The sequence below is a fragment of the Labeo rohita genome, chromosome 21, assembly GCF_022985175.1.
Source record: "Labeo rohita strain BAU-BD-2019 chromosome 21, IGBB_LRoh.1.0, whole genome shotgun sequence".
Classification (NCBI taxonomy): Eukaryota; Metazoa; Chordata; class Actinopteri; order Cypriniformes; family Cyprinidae; genus Labeo; species Labeo rohita.
This window is the reverse complement of record NC_066889.1, coordinates 2,853,075-2,869,631: the sequence shown is the minus strand read 5'-3', so window position 1 is coordinate 2,869,631 and position 16,557 is coordinate 2,853,075.

The window sequence follows — 16,557 nt, the reverse complement described above, 5'->3', positions numbered from 1 at the left end:
CAAATAGTATTTGACTTGAAACTTAAAAAGTTATATGTTATTTTAGTTATTCATTTATTTATTTAATCTAATTGCAGTTGTGGGATTAAGATTTTCTAAAGTTTTGAGTCAAAGTCCAATTGCGCAAAATGTTGCAGAAAATTTTCATTTTCAAACTGTCCAAACTAAATGACATTTTGTGTCAGTCACAGATTTTTTATTATTATTATGTGTTTACTTTATTCATTATTTGCATTTATTATATTGTTCATTTATATAGTTTTCACAAGCAAGTTGTAAGTTTTTAAAACTCTTAGTACTAGGTTTCCTTTTCACAAAATAAGTGTTTCATTTATGCAAACCTTTCATTCACAGTAACTGCCTTTGTAAATGTAAATACTGCTATTAAACATTTCATTTAGCTCTCTTCTCCTTCAGTTTAATATGTCTTGTCTATGTGATTTTAAAGTTTAATTGTTTAATCAATTATTTGGTTAATCTATATAGATCCTGTAGAAACATGCATCTTGCATTAAAAGTACTAAACTGAAAGAAGATCATATGTTTTGGAGATTAAAACAAATGTCATCATTTTACAAAAACCTTGTGCTTTGAAACAATGATTATGTGGAGCGATATATAACTGTAATGAAAGCATGAGATAAGGTTCAGAAACAGAGACTAGCAGAGTTACAACACTGGAAAAAATTTAATTTATTACCTTTACTTAATTTATTGGAGAAAGTTTTTACACACACTTCAATTTAGTTATTTTAATATAAATCTGATAAGTTGGGTCAGCACTATTTAGTTGGTTTAGATTGTTCAAATATGTGCCAAACTAATTTTTTTCATGTGGGAACAACTTTATAATGTAAGTTTACATGGCTAGGTGATGATATGATAAGTAGCTCCTAAAGCAATTCAATAACCTGCCCATAAACTAAATCAAAGGGGGGAATTTAGGTAAAATTGGTGACTTTTTGTCAAACTTGTATTTAGATTTCCAGATTTTTATATTTTAGATAACCCAGATATAGATACAAACATTCATTCATTCATTCATTCATTCATTCATTCATTCATTCACATATCATATTTCACAAACCCAAAAACATAGCCTAGGCTATGAGTAAAACTGAAAACAACTGATAGACATGTTGCATCATTAACATTAAATATAAATACATCTAACATAATATTGATGAAAATGAACTACATATATTTAACACAAGCAGCAATAAACGGGCTAAAAAACTGATTAAGAGGAACATTTAAAATAATACTATAAAATTAGTAATGTTGAAGAACTTTTTTGCTGTTTTCTCTTAATTGTGACCATACTTAAAAGCTTTATACTCTGCATCTACATTTGCTCCTGTCGTACAGACAGATTCAACTTCATGCCTCGCCTTCCTTTCTGCTTTCTCATTCTCTTCTATCTGATGTTCCTCGACTGCACATTCAAAAGTGTCACTTCTAAAATAATGAGTGAATGTCAGTTTGTTTATTGAATGTGAGTAAAGTTGGTGAAGGTTCAATGTGGCCCACTTTACCTAAACACCTTCAGCTAAAGTGGGCCATATTTAACCACCTTAAACTTATTTTTTCTTAACTGCAGAAATAAATAGTACAAACTCTGTCACAATAATGTTGGTTACATTTAGTGAGCAACCTTAGAAATGAAATTCTGAACGTCAAAGGTCTTACTTCCTTTCATGATGAGGGAGGTCTTCCTCTGAGGTGTAGCCACAATCACCAGAGTCGTATTTCTTCAGTTAAAATTATTTTATCATCTAAACAAATCGTGTCCATTTAATTAAAGACCATTGTTATGCTCAGAAAGTGTAAACCCACTGAGCACAGTACAATCAAGATTAAAGGCCCATTTAACCTGAATTCACTACTGAATATAAATGTAATAGCTTTGTATTTAAGATTTTTAAGAGTAAAGTGTTATATCTTGTTTTGATTGTACAAATGTTATTTTAAAAATAATAAAAAAGTGTTTTATTATCATTATTATTATGTTATTGACATTTTTGTCATAATCTATCTCTCAAAACCTCTTGCAGTTCTATTATGAACCTGTTGGGGTTTGTGGGGATTCCCTGTTCTACATTCATATCCACAATTTCCCTAATTTTACTTCATGATACTGTCTTGATTGGTTTACAGAATGTACATTCACCATGTCCATAATAATGTACGAGTATTGTTTGGGTTTTAGACATTTAATCATCTGTCGATGAGTCAAACACCAAAAGGGGTTTTCAAACATCAAAACAATAAAAGTTTGCTACAGCTTTAAATTTTTCTCCCAAGAATTTGTCCTGTTGAATTTTATTTTCCCTGTGCCAAAAATAAAGACTATCATACATTTTTACCATGATTTATAGAAGGCATCCACTAAAATGCAATTCAGGGTAACAATAGATCATATAGGCTAACAAAAGGATCAACAATATTTAAAACAAGAATCATTAGATGTCATTAAAAGACTCTGTTTCTGGATCACAGTGCAGCCCATAAAATACTAATTAATTGTCACTTTAAATCTTCAAATCAATAGATTTTACCCATTTGGTAGCAAAAACATTTGAATCATTTAAAATACAGTACAATTTAGTTTGATCACTTTTATATATTTTAATAAGCACAGGTTAGAATAAGTATGTTGTTTCATTTTTGCACAAATATATGTTACACCAAATGATGGTGGAACATTAGCTATTTCACCCATATTTTGCCATTTTATTTTCATAGTTACTTGAAACATTAAAGCAGGCACTTTACTTGCATTTAATATGCTTTCTATTAAACTAAAATCATTTCTGTAAATAAAGCAGACACCAAAATGGGACGTCTCATCTTTGACCCTTTATGATTAGTTTTTCAGTTTCCGGAGATGTTTCGATATCAGTCGCCTAATGAAGGGATCAAACACTTGTTGTTATTAATATTATTTATTTTTGAACTGTGATTAACAAAGCAGTCTAGAACTGTCATATGATCATCAGGCTTGTCAATTTTTAAGCAAGTTTGTAACTTTTTATTAGCTATCCCCCCCCAAAAAAAAAAGTCTGAAACAACTTTCTTACGTTCTCAATAAAATAATTTGTTCATTTGCATGTTTGATTTAACCTGTTTACTTTTTCCTTTACACAGACTGAAAATGTGTTATTAAATGTAGCTTACAAAAGAGAAATGAGTGTACTTTTAAAACCATGAAAAGGGTTTCTTGAACATTTGTGATTACAAAATTTACAATCAACATTTGTGTCTGTAGAAATGTAAGACTGTAAGACTTGTTTTTGACAAAATTTTATTTTGTTAAATGAACTGTAAACTACATCATGGATTACGAAGCATCATTTTACAAAAGTCCTGATCGCCTCATTCATGCTCCAGTGCTTATGAAACATGTTTCAAACAGAGAGAAAGAAAGAAACATACAATAATACATACAAAATACAATTCTAGTTTTCTTGAAGAACTTTTGATTGAAGCGTGTGAAATCTTTACTGACCCAGTAATCAGATGTAGCTGCGTTTCGATATCAGACAGACTCTACACTGAGTACTGAGTAAGCAAATGACATCAGTGCAATAATCCTTCATCATATTCATCACATATATGAAAAATAAAAGTAGTCCACGAAACATCCTATTATCATGCAATGAATGTATTTATAAACAATTAACAGGTCCACTAATAATAATCCACCCTGACAGCTATTGAAGCCTCATATATTCTTCTGCGGCTGCTCTGTTTTTTTTTTTTTTTTTTTTTTTTTTTTTTTTTTTTGAAAGAGCTGTTCAGAAAAAGTGAAACTGATGGTGTCTGTTAGGGGGAATACCATGTCCTTATTATGCATGCATATTAGGTTATTTCCCAAAAGCATCCACGCTTAATACAAATTGAATAGAAAATGTATCTTCACGGATCTGTCACAATATCTGTGAGTTTATGCAGAGAAAACATTGCTTTTATGATACTTTTATGACATTCTTCAGAAAAACTGGTTGCTTTGTTCATTAACCGTTTCTCTCTTCAGAAATGGTCGTGTAGGAAGTTAACAAAAATATAGTTACGCTTGCAGGTAGCTTGTGTAGTTATAATCAACATTTTTCAAAAGCACAAATGATGACTAACCCTAAAGTTTAATTTGAAATTTCATTTCTTTAGTTAGTTGTTTCTGAGCATAGTAGTTAAGTAGGTCTAGTCCATCTAGAAATGACTTACTTCATCTCAGTGAGCCATCCAGTGTTGCGACGTCTTGTTCCTGCAGTGCTGCACATCTCTGAGCTCTCGAATGCTGTATGTATGTTCAAGCGCTAACAAAGACATTTGTTGGCTTAGAAACATATCTTGTGTACAACCACACCGATTTCCACTGAACTCCTCACTTGACGTCTCACGCAAACTGTCTATTGCTCCACATCCTTCCTCCTGCTGTAGACTACTCCGAATTCTAAGAATACGGAAAAAGCGACTTCCTTGGTTGCAGAAGAGCTTCGCAGCGTGTCGTGCGTGCACATGGCAGGGCTTCGTGCTTGTCTGTAGTCTTATGAGAGTGTGTCGGGTTGTGCGGGTGGCCAGAGTTTATCTGCCCTCTATAAATTTCCCCTGGGTCTCTCCCTTCACCTGGCTGGGAATTGTGTGCATTAGTCACCTTAACAAGGGACAGTCCCTTTTGATAGCAACACTTTCAATAAGCATCTCTGCTCACAGGCAATACCTTGGACAGGGACTCTTGAAGACTTCTAAAAATGAATGGACCCGGGTCCATGCTGAGATACCGCTTGCAGGACTTATTAATTTGTCTCAAACTATTTTAGCAAAATGTTGCGATTTTAAAAATACATCTGGAGTCCGAAGAGTGATTATTCATTTATTAGTTTAATTATTTATTGGATTAATAAGCAAACAAATTAAAATGAAAGACATTCTGCAGTGACATGATACTTTTATCAAAAGACAAGAATTGTATCACATTAAATAAATTTTGAAAATTAATTAAAATATAAATATTAATGAATAAACAAACTGAAAGACATTCTCTTTTTGAATACAATTTTATATAATAACTTTGTCCAAGAATTGTATCATATTAAATAAAAATTAAATGTAAAAAAATAATTATGAATAAACAGACTAACTGAAATAAAAGATATTCTCTGTTTAGATACAATAAGCTACTTTATATGATAACTGTATTGAAAGAAGACAAGAATTGTATTATATTAAATAAAAATTAAATGTAAAAAAAATAATTATGAATAAACAGACTAACTGAAATAAAAATATTCTCTTTTTAAATACAATAAACTATTTTTGTATGATAATTTTATTAAAAGCAGACACAAATTGTAGCATTAAATAGACAAAAATAAATAAATGAACAAAATAATTGTGAATAAAAAACTCTTTAAAATACAATAAACTATTTTTATATAATAATGTTATCAAAAGAAGACCAGAAGTGTAGAATTAAATAAAAAATAAATGTACAAAAATAATTATGAATAAACTCATTAAAAATGCATTCTTTTTTAAATACAATCAACTATTTTTCATATGATAATTTTATCAAAAGAAGACATTAATTGTATCACATTTAATAAATAAAAAATAAATGTACAAAAATAATTATGACTAAACAAACTAATTGAAATAAAAGACATTCTCTTGTAAATACAATAAACTATTTACATATGATCATTTTATCAGAAGACATTAATTGTATCACAATGAATAAATACAAAAAATAAATGTACAAAAATAATAATGAATAAACAAGCTAATTGAAATGAAAGACATTCTCTTTTAAATACAATAAACTATTTTGATATGATTATTTTATTTGAAGAAGACAAGAATTGTATCACATTAAATAATTAAAAAATAAATGTGCAAAAATAATTATGAATAAACAAACTCATTAAAAGAAAAGACAATCTCTTTTTTTAATACAATCAGCTAGTTTCATATGATAATTTTATCGAAAGAAGATGAGAATTGTATTATTTTCATTAAATTTTAAAAATGTACATAAATAATTTTTATTTTTAAAATCACAAAAAGTTTTATTGGGCTAAAAATTATATTTAAATAAGGAATAATAGGAGAATAATAATATCAATAATAATAGTATATAAGATATACATAAGTAAATAATAATAAACAATATTCTCATTTGGTATGAAATCAACTAATATTTCACTGTCAAACTCATTTTTCAATTGTTAACTGAGACAACAGAACAGAGAAGGAACCCCCAGTTAAAACATTTTGTTATCCAATGCGTTTGATGATGAAAAGCACTTTCGATGCCGTCTCATATCGAAGGTAAAGAAAAGCATGGGAAACAATTCTATCTGGTGTCAAATGTACAAGTCTTGTGTGAGAGCATTACATCATTCTGTATCTCATCATTCTGTACTTATTTGACCTTCTGTGGGTTCTGCGCTGATGTCATCATTCAACTAAAAAATCGACCCTTAACTGTCCCCTAAAAGCTTCTATTTGCATAAACATTTTGGTGAATCATAAAGTTCCTTGCCATCTAAAAGAGGGAGTGTAGCATACAGGAAGTCAAAGCAAAGTTTGTGAGTATAGCGTACAGGAAATCAGCGCGATGTTCATCACCACCCGTCATCCTAACTTGCAGGCGGGGCCTTTTTTTTTTGTTTATTTGCGTATTGTCTTTGATGTTGCCTGGACAGATTTCAAGTCAGGTTTATTAACTCATTTCACAATACATATAGTTTCAAAGCAGATTTACAGATTGGATTACTATATCGCAATACTGTATGAATCAACTCGTTGTACAAAGATTCTGGTCATACTGACCAGCTTTCTTGAGAATTCTTTAGTCCCGTAATGAACCAGCATGGTGCATCTCCATTTATAAAGGCGCCAAAATTGCACACACTCTGAGTAGGGACTGCTTTTTTAAATAAGGAATTACATAACAACTGCTAGAAACGTATGTTCTATATAGTATGAATATATGCAATATAATCCCGACAGTGATTTTAAAAATCTGGTCAAGACTTCTTAGATTGATCAACATAAATGCATCATAGTAGACTTTACAGAGTAGGCTACAACTAATCAAATCATGAAGTGGTGCAGTGGGCAACTCTCTCCCCTCAGACTTTCCCAGTTCAAAGTAGGGGCAGATTTGTGGTTTCAATAAATCTACCAAAGAAAGACAGAAAACACAATAACACAGTATTCTCCCCACCCAAGAGGAGCCAATGCCAGTAAACTCAATGCTGGTCACATTTACTGTTGAAGTGACTGACCTCCCACAGTTTACAATGTACTCGCTTGCTTGTTTGCTGCTGAATTTACTGAAGTATTAGCAGTTCTCATACATAATACAAATATTTTTTTTTTAGTTTTGAAATTAAACTAAAGTTATTATGTGGATTTGTGGGACTTTAATGAAAACATAAGATCAGGACTAAATACCAATTTAACAAGTGTGATCAGTTTGGGATTTGTGTTGCAAAGAGTTTTGAAAATGTGAAAATTGCACCAAAACTAATCATAAATAAATAAATAAATAAAGACTGTAATTGCTAGTTTGACATTTATTACAAACACACTGAAGGTCTACAAACAAAATAGAAATAGCTTTGGTCATAATTAAGTAAATATTTAATAACTTCAGTACTAATTTGTTGGTAGAAATGACTTCTTAAATTAAAAGTTCACTTCCAGAACAAAAATATACAGATAATTTACTCACCCCCTTGTTATCCAAGATGTCTGTTTTTTTTTTTGTTTGTTTGTTTGTTTGTTTTTTGAGAAAAACATTTCAGAAATGTTCTCCATATAGTGGACTTCAATGGTGCCCCCAAGTTTGAACTTCCAAAATGCAGTTTAAATGCAGCTTCAAAGGGCTATAAACAATCCCAGCCAAGGAAGAAGGGTCTTATCTAGTAAAAAATGATCAGTCATTTTCAAAACAAATTGACAATTTATATACTTTTTAACCTCAAATGCTTGTCTTGTCTCATCTCTGCGATGTGCATGTGTAGTCTGTGTGATCTGGGTCAAGACAGTTAGGGTATGTTGAAAAACTTGCATCTCGTTTTCTTCTTCAACATCAAAATCATCCTACATTGCTGTTTTACCTTTTTTTGTAAAGGGCGTTTGATCTGCTTTGTATGTTCACTTTGTAAACACTGGGTCGGTACTTCTGCAGCGATGTAGGGCGATTTTGAAGTTGGGGAAGAAAACGAGATGGGAGCTTTTCGACATACCCTAACTGTATTGACCGTATTGAACCGGAAAAAAAAAAATGCAGATTTAGACAAGACGAGCGTTTGAGGTTAAAAAGTATATAAATTGTCAATTTGTTTAGAAAATGACAGATTGTTTTGCTAGACAAGACCCTTCTTCCTCAGCTGGGATCATTTAGAGCCATTTGAAGCTGCATTTAAACTGCGTTTTGGAAGTTCAAACCATTGAAGTGCATTATATGGAGATAATTCCTGATTTTGCTTCCTCGAGAAACATCATTTCTTATCGACTGAAGAAAGAAAGACACAAACCTCTTGGATGACAAGGGGGTGAAATTATCTGTAAATTTTTGTTCTGGAAGTGGACTTTTCCTTTAATGTGGAAAAATTTGGTGAAAAACCATTTACACACAAACTGACCACTAACCACAACTTGAAAACTTTGTTTGTTTGTTTTTAGCTCAACTGTCACGAAATTGTGGAAATGCACAGGATTGCGTGACGTCATAGATCAGATGAAGGCATCTCAGGAGACAGGAAGTGAAGCTAACATTGGATTCGGACATGCCTTGACACCTTCCTACTTTGGGTTGCATCCTCCAAAGGCAACATTTTCAGCTTTCAGACAAAGCCATGGTTTGTCTACAAAAGATTAAATATGACTGTCAGCTGGTTATCTAGAACTGGTTGTGCACTTTAGTGTATGCGATTTTGGATGCAACCATGGTTTATCACATTAGACAACAAAGTGTGGATCTCTGATGCCACAACCAAAGCCACTTGCTGGGTAGCATTTTATGAATCAACCACCTATAGTTAATCTTCAACATGTTTGCCATGAAACATTAATTTTTGATTGATTTCTTTTTAGAGTTAAAACTGGTGGGGGGGGGAAAGCTGTTTTATAAGGAAAGTCACTGACAATTTTGCAACCTTTTTGTCTAAGTGGTTCCATAAAGAACCTTAAAGATCTGAAGAACCTTTCTGTTTCACAAAAGGTTCTTTGTGGCGAAAGAAGGTTCTTCAGATTATAAAAAGGTAAGAAAGAGATGGCTCTTTAAAGAACCTTTGACTGAATGGTTCTTTGTGGAACCAAAAATGGTTCTTCTATGGCATCGCTGTGAAGAACTTTTTAAAGCACATTTATTTTTAAGAGTGTATCTTCAAACAGGGGCTGACTGTCTCATAATTCCGACAGAAAATCAGTGACGTCAAGGCTATACTGTGGTTGGTTATCAAGGCAAGCATAATTCAAGCTGACCATTACACTTTCTCCAATGGCAGAACCTCAGACCCTCATATATGCCAATAATAAAATAATCTCTGGTCTCAACCTCACTCTCCTTCCAACCAATGGGACCATGAAGTTTGGAAAATAGATAGATGGATGCATTTTGTTTCTCCATTTCATTAGTGCAATTTTGAATGTCATCTGCATAATAGTGGTAGCTGAAACCAGTATACAGGTGCATCTCAATAAATTAGAATGTTGTGGAAAAGTTAATTTATTTTAGTAATTCAACTCAAATTGTGAACCTCATGTATTAAATAAATTCAGTACACACAGACTGAAGTAGTTTAAGTCTTTGGTTCTTTTAATTGTGATGATTTTGGCTCACATTTAACAAAAAAACACCAATTCACTATCTCGACGAATTAGAATATGGTGACATGTCACTCAGCTAATCAACTCAAAACACCTGCAAAGGTTTCCTGAGCCTTCAAAATGGTCTCTCAGTTTGGTTCACTAGGCTACACAATCATGGGGAAGACTGTTGATCTGACAGTTGTCCAGAAGACAATCATTGACACCCTTCACAAGGAGGGTAAGCCACAAACATTCATTGCCAAAGAAGCTGGCTGTTCACAGAGTGCTGCATCCAAGCATGTTAAAAGAAAGTTGAGTGGAAGGAAAAAGTGTGGAAGAAAAAGATGCACAACCGAGAGAACTGCAGCCTTGAGAGGCTTGTCAAGCAAAATCAATTGTTGTCGTATTCCTCTTGTTAAGCCACTCCTGAACCACAAACGACGTCACAGGCATCTTGCCTGGGCTAAGGAGAAGAAGAAATGGACTGTTGCCCAGTGGTCCAAAGTCCTCTTTTCAGATGAGCGCAAGTTTTGTATTTCATTTGGAAACCAAGGTCCTAGAGTCTGGAGGAAGGGTGGAGAAGCTCATAGCCCAAGTTGCTTTAAGTCCAGTGTTAAGTTTCCACAGTCTGTGATGATTTGGGGTGCAGTGTCATCTGCTGGTGTTGGTCCACTGTGTTGGTCCACTGCACCCGTTTACCAAGAAATTTTAGAGAACTTCATGCTTCCTTCTGCTGACCAGCTTTTTAAAGATGCTGATTTCATTTTCCAGCAGGATTTGACACCTGCCCACACTGCCAAAAGCACCAAAAGTTGGTTAAATGACCATGGTGTTGGTGTGTTTGACTGGCCAGCAAACTCACCAGAACTGAACCCCATAGACCAATCTTTGGGGTATTGTCAAGAGGAAAATGAGAAACAAAAAATCCAAAAAATGCAGATGAGCTGAAGGCCACTGTCAAAGAAACCTGGGCTTCCATAACACCTCAGCAGTGCCACAGACTGATCACCTCCATGCCACGCCGAACTGAGTCAGTAATTAAAGCAAAAGAGGGTCCTACCAAGTATTGAGTACATATACAGTAAATGAACATACTTTCCAGAAGGCCAACAATTCACTAAAAATGTTTTTTGTTTTTTTTTATTGGTCTTATGAAGTATTCTAATTTGTTGAGATAGTGAATTGGTGGGTTTTTGTTAAATGTGAGCCAAAATTATCACAATTAAAAGAACCAAAGACTTAAACTACTTCAGTCTGTGTGCACTGAATTTATTTAATACATGAATTTCACAATTTGAGTCGAATTACTGAAATAACTGAACTTTTCCATGACATTTTAATTTATTGAGATGCATTCTCATATTCTTATATATATTATTCTTATATATATATATATATATATATATATATATGTATGTATGTATATATATATATATATATATATATATTCTTATATATATATATAAGAATAGTAACGGCCCGAGAAAAAATCCTTGATGAACACCTTGCTTCAGAATTCTTTAATGAATAAAGAATTCTATCTTTGACTAAAAATAAAACATCTGCCATTTTCTTAATAGAAATTAGTAGTAGTAGTAGTAAAAAAATAGCATAGCTGACTTCACATGATTTTAATAATGTAACTGATGCACAAATGGTGTAGGTAAATATTCTTTCTGCAGAAAAGTACATTTTAAAAAGCACATTTTTTTTACAGTACTGTATGGCTTAATGCGAGTATTACAAATACTGCAGGTGAAGTCAGGAGGAATTTTATTGATTAGTAATGGGGGTCCAGTAATATTGGTCTCAGTTTTGTCCATGTTTAATTTTAGAAAGTTATAATTAAGCCATCTTTTTATTTCATTTATGCAAGCAGAAATTGAATCAGTTGAGTGGATAGGGCAGGTTTACAAGCAGTGCAAATTTGAATGTTATTTGCATAATAGTAGTAGTTGAAACCAGTAGTAGGGTTGCTTCTACTTTTTATGCAGTCTGCAAACATGTCTCTTTCATTGGCTTTTTAATCCTTAAAAAAAAAGTAATAGATTTAAAATGCATTTATTTTATACTAAGTATAGTTCAAGTCTATTAACATATTTATAAAAAATATATAAAAAAGAATATACATATGAAAAAAATTAATTAAACTTTATTTGGAGTAATACTTGTGCACAATGCACATTTCTTAATATTAACCCTAAAAGGTTTTAATGTCACTAGTGATGAGGATTGTATGATAATTAAATAATACCAGCCTTTAAATGCAACATATTCAAAGTGTACCTAAAGTATACTTTCAGTACTTCCACTTTTGCACAATCAAACGTACTTAGGTATATCTTTAGTTGGAATTCAGGACTACTTCCGCATTAAGTGCATCAAGTACAAAATGAGTTCTTCCAATTTTGCAAACTTTAAATATAACAGTTTAGTATACTAAAAGTACAATTGCAGGGTATTTTTATTAAGTACATAAAGGGATACATTGTAATGTCTTATTGCTCTTCTCTGCTTTATTTTACCTGTTATCCTCTGGTCTTATGTTTTGTATTGTACAGCACTTTGGTCACCCTACTTGCTGCTTGTGAATGTGCTTTAGAAATTAACTTAACTGAACTGATAAGAATAACAGCCTAAGAACAGATCCTTGTGGAACAGCTTGCTTCAGTGAGACAGCAGGCAACTGAAAAGTATGCAGAACTGCCATTAGAAAGATGGAAAACCAAGAGCAACACCATGCTTTCATCCAAGAGGCAGCACATGTTATGACAAATGGTTTCAAAGATGAACGTCTAATAATGTAAGAATACAAAATACAGTTGGTGTCGTAATATAAAACAATCCTTGAAAACCGTATTTTAGCAATACTAAAATTTCTTTCAAAACAAAAGACTAAATATTTAACTTAAGTGTCGTTACTACATTTACCACAAGAGGTCGCTTTTGAATCAATGTCTCATGAAACAATTAGGATTATACGTTGTAAAACGCCCCAAACACGTTTTACAGAAAGGGAATGGCATAAAGGCTTCAATTCTTATAGCCAACATTAAACAAAGTCACTGTCTTCTCTAATAGGCTGACATTCAGCGTTTATGCAACAAGGCTACTTAAGGGACCAATGTGTGCTACGTGTTTATGATTCAGTATGTTAAATAGCAAAGCTTATCATCACTAACGATGATGACTAAGAAGTGAATAAGAGGAAATCATCTTAATCTTAAAAGGTCGCAGCTGGTTTAAACAGGTTTTAGCTAGTTTAAATTGGATGTCACATCCTGGTCAAGCTAGTGCAGCTGAAGCTTAAAACCAATCTACAGCTAGACCTTCTAGGGCCATCAATCTAGTTTAGGCTAGTTTTAAGATGTTTTCTACAGTATACAACTTTCTATAACTGTTTGTTTTTCTTTGGGTCTTTTCTTGTTTCATTAATTTACCTTCATTTATTGTATGAGTTGCACTTATTTCAGAACTGAATTAACAATGGCTTTTCCAATCAATTCCAGTCTAGTTACTGAATTTGATGTTCATTTTCATTTTATATGTAAAATAAATAGGCAACATTCTGCAAAATAGATTCTGTTGTTCATAGAGTTAAACATGAGGTTGACTGATGAATGATGAATTCTTATATTATATTATATTATATTATATTATATTATATTATATATATTATATTTAGGGCTGTCAGTTTGACATGTTAACTTAATTAATTAGTTCTGAACAATAATGTGATTAAAATATTTTAATGCAGTTAACGCACTGGCGCTGCCCCCAGACCTGTACATCATCTTATATTTCATATAGTTGACTGTTGACAAATATGATGCAGGGCAACAACTTCACAAATGCAGTTATGCCCTAAAATTCAAGATATTGGTGTGAAAAAATGCCCTTGTATGTGTTTTACCTCATGTTTATATATATCTCACATATCACACAATATCACACGGGCAGCAAGAGCAATATGACAGGAGTGCTGATTTTGTCCTGATCTATCACAAGCTTAAATGTGATTTTATACAGCAGTTTTAAACACAATATTATGTATTTTTGCTCAATTTTGCAGAGAACATAACACCTTTGAAGCCATAGCAGAATTGTTGCGTGTCTCCGAGAAACACAGTGGTGTTTAGTATCTGAATGAATCCACATTTTGTATGAATAGTATGAAATAATGATTCAAAAGAACATTCATTCCTGAATGAATCAGCCGTTTGAACAAATCATACAAATAAATGAATGACTCATAAAGACATTTACTGTCACCTGCTGGCAGATTTAGTTTCTTATTTAGAGGATCATTTCATTAAAAAAAAATAAATAAATAAATAAATAAATAAGAAGAATAAAAAGAAAAACATTAGAGGGATTAAATTATTAATTAATAAAAATTCATTTCTGTCATAATTTATTCATTTCATACCTTTATTTTGTGGAACATAAAAGAAGGTATTTTGAAGACTGCTGGTAACAAAGCTGTGACTTTCATCACATGAACAAAAAATACTGAGATGTTTCTCAAATTATCTTCTTTTGTGTTCCATAGTTTACGTTAGGCCGTTGCAGCCTAAATGTTTATGTGTAATAAATTCTATGTTGAAAATAAATAAAATATTTCTTTCTAAAGCTACAATTTGCACGGTCTACTTGATACATTCTCATTTAACACAAAAATAGCTTTAAATAATATTTTCACAGTCAAATTTATTTTGCGATTAGATTAATTAATCAAAACATCATGTAATTAATTAGATTATAAATTTTAATCTAATCTTAGACTGACAGCCCTAATTATAGTATATTATATTATATTATACTATATTGCAGGGGTGCCCAACCCTGTTCCTGGAGATCTACCTTCCTCCAGAGTTTAGTTCCAACCCTGATCAAACACACCTGTCTGTAATTATCAAGTGCTCCTTTATATCCTATTAGTTGGTTCAGGTGTGTTTGATCAGGGTTGGAGCTGAACTCTGCAGGAAGGTATTTATATATATTATATTATATTATATTATATTATATTATATATTTAGGGCTGTCAGTTTAACATGTTAACTTAATTAATTAGTTATGAACAATAACGTGATTAAAATATTTTAATGCAGTTAACGCACTGGCGCTGCCCCCAGACCTGTACCTCATCTTATATTTCATATAATTGACTGTTGACAAATATGATGCAGGGCAACAACTTCACAAATGCAGTTATGCCCTAAAATTCAAGATATTGGTGTGAAAAAATGCCCTTGTATGTGTTTTACCTCATGTTTATATATATCTCACATATCACACAATATCACACAGGCAGCAAGAGCAATATGACAGGAGTGCTGATTTTGTCCCGATCTATCACAAGCTTAAATGTGATTTTATACAACAGTTTTAAACACAATATTATGTATTTTTGCTCAATTTTGCAGAGAACATATTACCTTTGAAGCCATAGCAGAATTGTTGCGTGTCTCCGAGCAACACAGTGGTGTTTAGTATCTGAATGAATCCGCATTTTGTATGAATAGTATGAAATAATGATTCAAAAGAACATTCATTCCTGAATGAGTCAGCCGTTTGAACAAATCATATAAATAAATGAATGACTCATTAAGACATTTACTGCCACCTGCTGGCAGATTTAGTTTCTTATTTAGAGTATCATTTCATTAAAAATAAATAAATAAATAAATAAATAAATAAGAAGAATAAAAAGAAAAACATTAAAGGGATTAAATTATTAATTAATAAAAATTCATTTCTGTCATAATTTATTCATGTATTTTGAAGACTGCTGGTAACAAAGCTGTGACTTTCATCACATGAACAAAAAATACTGAGTTGTTTCTCAAATTATCTTCTTTTGTGTTCCATAGTTTACGTTAGGCCGTTGCAGCCTAAATGTTTATGTGTAATAAATTCTATGTTGAAAATAAATAAAATATTTCTTTCTAAAGCTACAATTTGCACGGTCTACTTGATACATTCTCATTTAACACAAAAATAGCTTTAAATAATATTTTAAATAATATTTTCACAGTCAAATTTATTTTGCAATTAGATTAATTAATCAAAACATCATGTAATTAATCAGATTATAAATTTTAATCTAATTTTAGACTGACAGCCCTAATTATATTATAGTATATTACAGTGGTTCTCAATCCTGGTCCTGGGGGCCCCCTGCTCCGCACATTATGCATGTCTCCCTTATTTAACACACCTGACTGAGATCATCAGCTCGTCAGTTCAGCTCATGGATCTCTCTCCTAATGAGCTGATGATCTCAATCAGATTTGTTAAATAAGGGAGACATGCAAAATGTGCAGAGCAGGGGGCCCCCAGGACCAGGATTGAGAACCACTGGTATATTATATTATATTATACTATATTGCAGGGCTGCCCAACCCTGTTCCTGGAGATCTACCTTCCTGCAGAGTTTAGTTCCAACCCTGATCAAACACACCTGTCTGTAATTATCAAGTGCTCCTTTATATCCTATTAGTTGGTTCAGGTGTGTTTGATCAGGGTTGGAGCTGAACTCTGCAGGAAGGTATTTATATAATTATGTTATATTATTATATTATATTATATTATATTATATTATATTATATTTCTGGATGAACTCTCCCTATACGAAGGATACAAATTATTATTACATAAAATGGAAAGAAATGCGTGTCCGTATTTCAGTGCCTTTAGGCTCCTTCAGCTTGCATTAATATAATTTATTAG